Source organism: Gopherus flavomarginatus, chromosome 2 (genome assembly GCF_025201925.1).
Source record: "Gopherus flavomarginatus isolate rGopFla2 chromosome 2, rGopFla2.mat.asm, whole genome shotgun sequence".
In the NCBI taxonomy this organism is placed as follows: Eukaryota; Metazoa; Chordata; order Testudines; family Testudinidae; genus Gopherus; species Gopherus flavomarginatus.
Genome location: NC_066618.1, coordinates 133,628,173 through 133,636,732, shown reverse-complemented (window position 1 = coordinate 133,636,732; position 8,560 = coordinate 133,628,173). Strand labels below are relative to the sequence as shown.

Here is an 8,560-nt window from a genome sequence, read left to right as displayed (position 1 = left end):
CTCTCTGCCCCTGCCTGTGCCGGGGTTTGACCCTCTGGCAGCATCTCTCCCTGGGCTTAACTCCGGCTCCTTCCCTCGTCCCTGATTTTGCCCTTCAGCCCCTCTCCTAACTCTGCCTCCAGCTGCTTAACCCCCCCCGACCAACCCATTTCCACCCCCTGCTCAGACCCTGGCCACCATCGTCTCTGATTTGCTCCCCTTTGCCCCTTGTTAATCCCTGTAAAAAGTAGGGGGTGCTGGGTCCCATTCTTGTGGGGGAGGTGGGCTGGGCACCTGGCCCCTGCCTGCCCAATGCTCAAACCACCCCCCACGATCTTGCGGATGTTTGCCAAGTGCTGCAGGGTCACCTGCAGTGGGGAGAGAGACACGGTTAGGGGGTGATGTAGCCAAGGATGCCTCACCCAACACTGAGATGCAGCCACCACTGGGGTGGGTTGCACAAGTCAGCAAATGAATTTGCAACAGGAAACGCACTGAAAGGCCGAAGCAGCTGCAGGAAATGGAGAAAAAGCAGGAGCCCTGGATCCCAGCCCTGCCCCTCTCCGACTCTACCCCCTAACCTCCACTTTCCTCCCAGAGTTGGGGGGAGAACCCAAGAGTCTTGATCTCCAGCCTTGCCCACCCCCATATTTCGATATTACTCCATCCAATAGCTGCCTCCCCAAATTGCAGGGCAGCACCACAGGGCAGACCAGGGACCTGCCTGTTTGCACAGGATGGGCGATGCCAGTGCCCCAGGGTGCGGAGAGATGATGCTAAGGGAGAAGCAGGCAGCAGACAGCCTCCATGACAGAGAAGGAAGTTCTAGGGGGTGCCATGCTGCAAGGAGTGAGGGAGGTTGGCAGGGAATGGAAGGATCTTCCCTCACAGCAGGTGCGTCTGTTTCCCCACCGCAATTCCTTCCCAGCCCAGGCTAATCCCGGCCCAGCTACCAGGGTTAAATTTGGCCTGGATTTCTCAGCTGATGGTGGAGGGGAATGGGGCTGGGGAGCATGAGTATCTACTCCCCCTTCCCCAGACACAGTTGCATGGGAACTGACCAAAGGAGCCTGCAGCACTGCTGCCTAGAGGAAACTGAAGCATCAGCCAGTGACAGACACATCATGGCTCTCCTCATCCTCATCCTCTTTTCCATATACAACCTGGCGAGGGGAAGGGGGTAAGCTCAGGGCAGTTGCACAGTTAACCTGTGGAACTCCTTGCCAGAGGATGTTGTGAAGGCCAAGACTATAACAGCGTTCAAAAAAGAACTAGATAAGATTATGGTGGATAGGTCCATCAAGGGCTATTAGCCAGGGTGGGCAGGGATGGTGCCTGTAGCCTGTTTGCCAGAAGCTGGGAATGGGCGGCAGGGGATGGATCACTTGATGATTCCTTGCTCTGTTCATTCCCTCTGGGGCACCTGGCACTGGCCACTGTCAGAAGACAGGAGGATACTGGGCTAGATGGACTTTGCGTCTGATCCAGTCTGGCCGCTCTTATGTCTCCCTTGGCGCAGCAGTGACACCCAGTGGGCAGTCAGAGTAATGCACAGAAGGTGTTTTCCTTGGCGCAGCAGTGACACCTCGTGGTCATTCAGGGTAATGCACAGAAAGTGTTTCCATTGATACAGCAATGACACCCAGCGGTCAGGTGGTGTACTGCACAGCGTGTGTCTGCCTTCTAGGAGCAGTGACACCCACGGACCAGTCACGGTAAGGCACAGAGTGTATTTCTCACCAAGCTGGGTAATGCACAGAGCATGTTTCCAATGGAGCAGCAGTGACACCCAGTGACCAGCAGGAGTGGCATCAGACTCTTCTCGTTTGGTGGGAGACTGAGGTGAGTAGACAAAAAAAATTGGGGGGCTGTGCCCCCCCCATCACCTGGCCTCTCCCATGCCTCTGCTCCTTCTCAGTTAAAGGCCAGGCTCATCTCCTCTCCCACTGGCCAGGGTTTACAGCAATACAACCTTTATTAAAATAAAATAGTGAACAGTTTACTTTCAATAAGCTAAATCTGTCCAAATTTTAGTATTAAATCCAAAGTTCTTAAAGATCCCATCAACAACCAAAACCTAAATGAAAATTTGAAACCAAAAACAATGCTTAATTTAAAACCCAAACATTAAGAAAAACTTTGTTTTTAAAAATAAAAACTAACAAATGCCATAAATTAATAATTTCAAGGTTTTATCAAAAAGGTGTGTTACAGCAGGATGATAAAGTAACATCAAATAAATAAGCCTGAACTCTAAAACCTCCTATAAAGGAATTGAATCCTTGAATACTGGCCAAATCTGTATAAAATATGCAGAAGTATGTCAAAACTGGTGTTGCAGGTCCGCCACTCGAATCCCGCAAATGTCAATTAAAATCTCCATTCCAACTTAAAAAACCAAAACAACCCAATAAACCAAAACAGTCACCACCTGAAACAATCCTGCACAGAAGCAAAATTAAACCTGTGCCAACATTGGAACAAATTATGTAAATGTCTAATTCTAACTTCTTGTTTCTTGCAGGAGGAAAGTGTTTTGCACCCCAGTAACCAGGCTATCACTGCAGCTTTCCTTTCACGAAATAAGATTTTTACCAAATATAAATTGCCCTCAAATTTCTCTAAGAGAAATTGAAATTGTATCTTTGCACTAATATCCCAAGTGTGCAAGTCCATCCCCTCAGAGCAGCCCCACACCCTGAGCCCAGGGGAGAATCCCAACTAGTTGGGCATTTGTAACCCTGGGGCCTGAAGCTGATGAGAGAAAGGGAAGTGAGCCATTTTGGAGCTTTCCGATACCACCTGCTGGGAGCACAGGGAATTGACTGAGCGACGTCCTGGCTGATTTTGACCTTGTTCTCCACCAGCAGGCTCCACTGGAGAGCTCGGGAGTGACATGACCATGGGAGCACCCTATGTACATATTAAAATCTGGCATTTGGGGGCCATTGGGGTGAAATGTGGGTACTTTTGGTGTTGGGTCCCACATGCGAAGGGATGTGGACAATTTGGAGAGGGTCCAGCGGCGGGCAATAGAAATGATTAGGAGGCTGGGGCACATGACTTACAAGACCCTACAGGCCATATCCTGTATGTTAAGCTAAGGCAAGGTTAGCATATCTATATTGTGACCTTTTACTAAGAAAGCAAAGTTGACCTGTATCTTGTTACTTAAATAGATAAGTACTCACGCCTGTCTAAGACCTTTACTTAGACCAATCGACAATGGAGAATGGCATAGGGTTTTTTTTTCAGTATTCTACCCACAGACTTAACAGGTACAACACAAGGGAACTTATGTGCATATGTACATGTCATCAACATGCGCAAACATACTAGCCTGTGAAGTAAGCGTACCCTAACGTTTTGTGGGTGAGGAATGAAATTTGGACATAGGAGGAAGGATTTCCAGTGCTTGTGCCCTATAAAAGAGGTAACCCACCTCACTAGAGCACTTCACTCTATCATTCTGACTTACTTCCTCCACTCCCTCTCTATGTACTAGTAGTAGGCTGTACTTGTTCTTAAACTTTAAGTTTCAAGGGAACTAGGCTAAACTCCATTTCCGTAAGTTTTTATTCTTTGTTTATTAGGTTTTGATTTTAAGTTTAACTTAGTCAAGTAAACCCTAAGTAACAGTAGCTTTTTCTAAGCACTGCATCTTTCACTCAAGAATTGAGAAATCTGAACTGCAAGGCTGGTTCTGTGTCTCTTACCACCAGGTTATCAAGGAAGTGTGGTAAGAGACATTAACCAAAACTTTGTTGCATATAATGCCGTATGTATCTATTGAATAGCAGTAAAGCAACTGTAACTTTGTAACTCAATTAAATTAAATAAAATGTAAGCTAATAAATTAAATTTTCATCATATTATCCAAATTAATATTATTAGTACACCCTAAATCAGGGTACATGGGACAGAGAGTTGGAGTGCAGGTGGATGAGGGCACTGGCCCTGGGAGTGCAGGCTCTAGGGTGGGGTTAGAATGAGAGGTTCAGGGTGCAGTAGAGGGCACGGGGTTAGGGCAGAGAATTGGGCTGTCAGGGCTCTGGAACAAGACCAGGAAAAAGAGAATTGAGATGAAAGAGGGAGATCAGGCTAGAGCAGAAAGTGGTGGGGGAAAAAGAAGTTTGAGCTGTAGGTGGGAAGAAAAAACTCAACCCCCCTCTTATCAGGGCATCTAAGAACTAGATGAAAGACATCTCTCTCCCACTGCAATAGCAACTCCAGTGGGCCTGGGCTGAGGGGAGAACTCCTCTCCCCAGCAGCTCCAGCCGGTTTGGGCTACAGACATCTTGCCTCCACAGATCTGGTGTTCTTGGGCTGGGACAGGGGAGGGGCTCCTCTTCTCTCCATTTGGGACATGGTGGGATGAGAGATGTGACAGAGCTTTATGGGAAATCATTATTTGCCTGATTCATGTGCCAGTCCTAGTCTCTGCTGACCCAAACAAGCCATTTATCCTGCATGCTGATGCCAGTTTGGAGGGTTTGGGAGCAGTCTCGTACCAGGAAGTGGAAGGCAAATGTAAATCTGTAGCCTTTGCCAGCTGAGGACTGTCTGATAGTGAAACTTGCTATCCCATCCACCAGCTGCAGTTCTTGGGCTTGAAATGGGCCATCACTGAGAACTTTGGAGACTACTTGTGTGGTGCTCAGTTTCAGGTATGGACAGAGAACAATCCACTGACTTATGTGTTAACAAGGGCTAAGCTGGATGCTGCAGGGCAGAGATGGGTGGCTACTTTTGCTAGCTGTGACTTCAGCATTTAATACCAATGATTTGGTATAATAGGGAGTGTGATTTACCAGGAGCACCAATTCTTGGTTGTGGGGAGGATGTAAGCAGGGTCAGAATGAACTCATCTGTTGGTGATGTGTTGTAAAAGTCTTTTGTTGCTGATGTGCATGGTCACACCCACCCCGCATTGCATGATGGGGGTGCTTGTCCAAATGGTCATTTCGGCTGCTGTGAGATCCCCAATCTCTTTCTTATTAGGGCAGGAGTAATAAAGTGTAGTTATCCTGGTGATATGAATCAAGGACAGTAGAACGGTCCTTAGCAGTTCATGCTTTTGGGAGTCACCCGAACCTACATATATCTCATTAGGCAAGGGACATGGGTTCCAAAGCATAGTGAAATAAAAAAGGTTGAAAATGAATATTTAAATTTAGTACTATGGGTCTTTTCTGAAGTTTCTAACTGCAGTTTTTATGGCTTTTTTTCTTTTCTAGTTTAAAAATAAAGCTATTTCTAGTTGTATTACAAATTCAGTTCTATGCTACAGACCTAAGATCACTAATAGTTAAGTATAAATTTTAGATGTACTTAGAGTGGGGGGTTCTGATCTCACTTACACACTGAAAGTTGTAAGCAACTTCACAGTTAGGTAAAATGCTCTTTTCCACTCTGACTGCATGGAAATTTTGCAGGTTGGACTCAGGGAATGCAGCTGGGGGGCAGGACTGTTGTGGCACATGCCCCATTTCTGCAACCAACATTTGCTACCTCACTCCATAATGCCACACACAGAGCGACCTTTTACCTTTCAGAACCAGAATATATCACAGAAGAGATCTAATAGCATAAGCTTAAGGTGAAGGACTGTAGCACTAACAGCAATTTTAAGAGATTCAAAAATGTCTGTCTTTACACACCAGGAACAGCAAAAAGGAAATCAACTAAAACAACCACACACAGCTAAACACCCATTCTTACCTCCCACATGCTTTTGGCATTTGGAACCCATACCCCTTAATGGTGAGTACTTTTCAGGTGAGGGTGAAGCTGAAGGCTTAACTGAAAACAGTTTAAGAAGTGCTCCTGTCTCTGGCACTCAGCTATCCAGCTCCCAATGGGGTCCAAACCCCAAATAGATCCCTTTTACCCTGTAGAAGCTGTAATATCCTGTGACCAGGACAGCTGCCTAGCAGACTGCGCATCTGCCTGCCAGCGTGACAGCGCATAAGGTGCTAATCCAGATAGTGGTGGCAGGGTGGCAGCGGTCATGAAAAACCAGCAGAATGGTGCAGCAAAAGTGTGCTGGGCCCATAACCCAGAGATTAATGGATCAAAGCCATCCTCTGCTACATGTGTGCTTGCTTCTTTTCCTTCAGGGCCTTCCAGCAAGGCAGTGACCAGCAGAGCACCAAGAGCCTAGGCCATGAGGCTACCTGGACTGAAGGCAAGAGGCAGGCCTGGGTATGGCGAGGGCCTCCTGTCCTGGAATGAGGCTGCAGTACTTCCTGGTCCCCTTTTCCCACCCACACTGGCAGGTAGCGTGTGCTGCGGGAGAACAGGAAGGAGGCTCTCGGGACACCAGGCAGTGCTGTGTGTGTGGCTGTCAGGGGAAAGAGCCTAGGCTCCTGACTCAAACTGCCATTGACTGGCGTGGCTCTCCACACCATCAGCCAGGGCAGGCCAGGCTGCGGACATGACTCAGGCATGAGCAGCATGGCCGCGCTTTCCTGACAAGGTGTGAGGCAGGCCAAGAGCTTTGCACAGCCTACAGGGAAGTGGGAGGGAGGCGTCTTTGAGCCGGCGTGTCTCATCTGCTTCTCCTTTGCCACTTGGGCGGAGGCGGGGAGAGAGCGAAATGTTCCTGGCTGAAAGTTTTTGTGCTCGGCCTTGAGGATTAAACCTGAGCCTCTGGAACAGCTGCTGGGAGATGGGTTTCTGAATGACATCCAGCCCGGTCTTCGGGCCACTAGCTGAACGCACTGAGGCCAAGAGGCAGCAAAATGGGACCTTTGAGGCTCTCCGCAGGCAGGGCCAGCTTTAGGAAGTGCGGGGCCCAATTCGAACATATTCGGCGGGGCCCCAGCAGGGATGACTAAAAAAAAAATCATGTAAATAAAAGCCTTTCATTTCTTAGCAGCCGGTTCCCTGTAAAAAGTTCTGATTTAAGGGATGTGCCACAGTATGTATTTTTTGTACCAATAGGGTTACCATACATCCATATTTTTAAAAATTTCTCCCAGATGGTCTACTTAAGAACCAAAAAGCTGGATATGTCCAGGAAAATACGGATGTATGTTACCCCTACCTAAAATTCTTTTTTAAAAAGATGGGCCTGAACTAGAAATGAGCTCCGTTTCACATGTGTGGGTCCCCGCCACTCCCTGGGGGTGTGCTAGGGTGACCAGATGTCCCGATTTTATAGGGACAGTCCCGATTTGGGGGGTCTTTTGCTTATATAGGATCCTATTACCCCCCACCCTGTTCCAATTTTTCACACTTGCTGTCTGGTCACCCTAAGGTGTGCACATGTGTGGGTCACAACTGTTCACTGCCCCTCTCATTGCAGCGTGTGTGCAGGGTTACTGCCCTGGGAACTGCAGGGCACCAGTGGACATGGGGCTGGCTGGAGGCAGGGCAGGGGCTGACTGGAGGTAGGGTCTGGCTGCAAGCAGGGCAAGGCGTGCGGGGCTGGCTGCAGACAGGACAGGGGGTGCAGGACTGGCTGCAAATGGGCTGGCTGCAGGCAGGGCAGGGTGTGTGGGACTGGCTGCTGACAGGGGCTGGCAGCAGGCAGGGGGATGTGGGGTGCAGTGGGCTGGTTGGCTTCAGGCAGGGCCTCAGGGGAGTGCGCAGGGGTTGGCAGGCCTGGAGACAGAGGAGTGTGGGACTGGCTGGCTTAAGGCAGGGGGTGCAGCAGGGGCTGGCTGTGGGCAGGGGAGCGGGTACAGGGGGTACAGCCTACCCTGTACGGTAAGTGCCCCCTCCTCCACCAAGATAGCAGCAGCAGCCCAGGGCTCGGGGGCTATTTAAAGGGCCTGGGGCTCCCCTGCTTCCACCGCCCAAGCCCTTTGAATAGCCGTGGGAGCCCTGGGGAAGTGGCGGGGCTCCGGGGGCTGTTTAAAGGGCCGGGGCGGTAGAAGCAAGGGGAGCCCCAGACTTTTTAAATAGCCCCCAAGTCTCTAGCAGTGGGGCTCTGGTGGCAATTTAAACAGCCTGAGGTTCCAGTCCCTGCTGGGAGCCCCAGGCCCTTTAAATTGCCCCCTGGGGAAGCTGGGCCATCCTAGTACAGTGCACCAGCAGAGCTTGGGTGCGGGGCCCGATTCAGGGGAATTGGTTGAATTGGCCTAAAGCCGGCCCTGCCCGCAGGAAAGCAAGGAAGTAACACAGGCTTATCACTGTCCCTGGGTGGGTTTGAACCACCATCCTTTCAGTTAAGAACCAAACGTGCTGACCCATTGCACCACAGAGACACAGACAGGCCAGGCTGTATGGAGCACAACAGTCAGGAATCAGCTCAGGGTCCAGTCTAGCACATGCATGCAGTGGTTGGACAAGCAACAGCAAGAAACTGGACTGGTGCGGAGTGAAAGATCTGTGGGAAGGAACCGAAAACAGTACTGGGGCTGCAGTACAGGGCTTGCATACACTTTTTTTGGCTTGTTTTGCTGGAAGAGTTAGCAGGGCAAGCTTGTTAGTCACAGGTAAGGGGGTGAGTTTATGCAAATTCTGGACTCTGGGACCACAGCTGGGGTGGGACAGGCACAACTTTTGTGGCACATGCACCCTCTCTGCAACCAACCTTTGTTACTTCACTCCATAACAGCACACACAAAGCAAC

At 49.6% G+C, this 8,560-nt stretch overlaps 1 non-coding gene across 1 annotated transcript; it reads right to left on the bottom strand.

The window, feature by feature from the left end:
* Positions 1-8,118: 8,118 nt before the first annotated feature.
* On the bottom strand, positions 8,119-8,192 carry TRNAK-CUU (transfer RNA lysine (anticodon CUU)). Its single transcript has one exon. It is a non-coding gene; the product is annotated as a tRNA-Lys (tRNA).
* Positions 8,193-8,560: the final 368 nt, after the last annotated feature.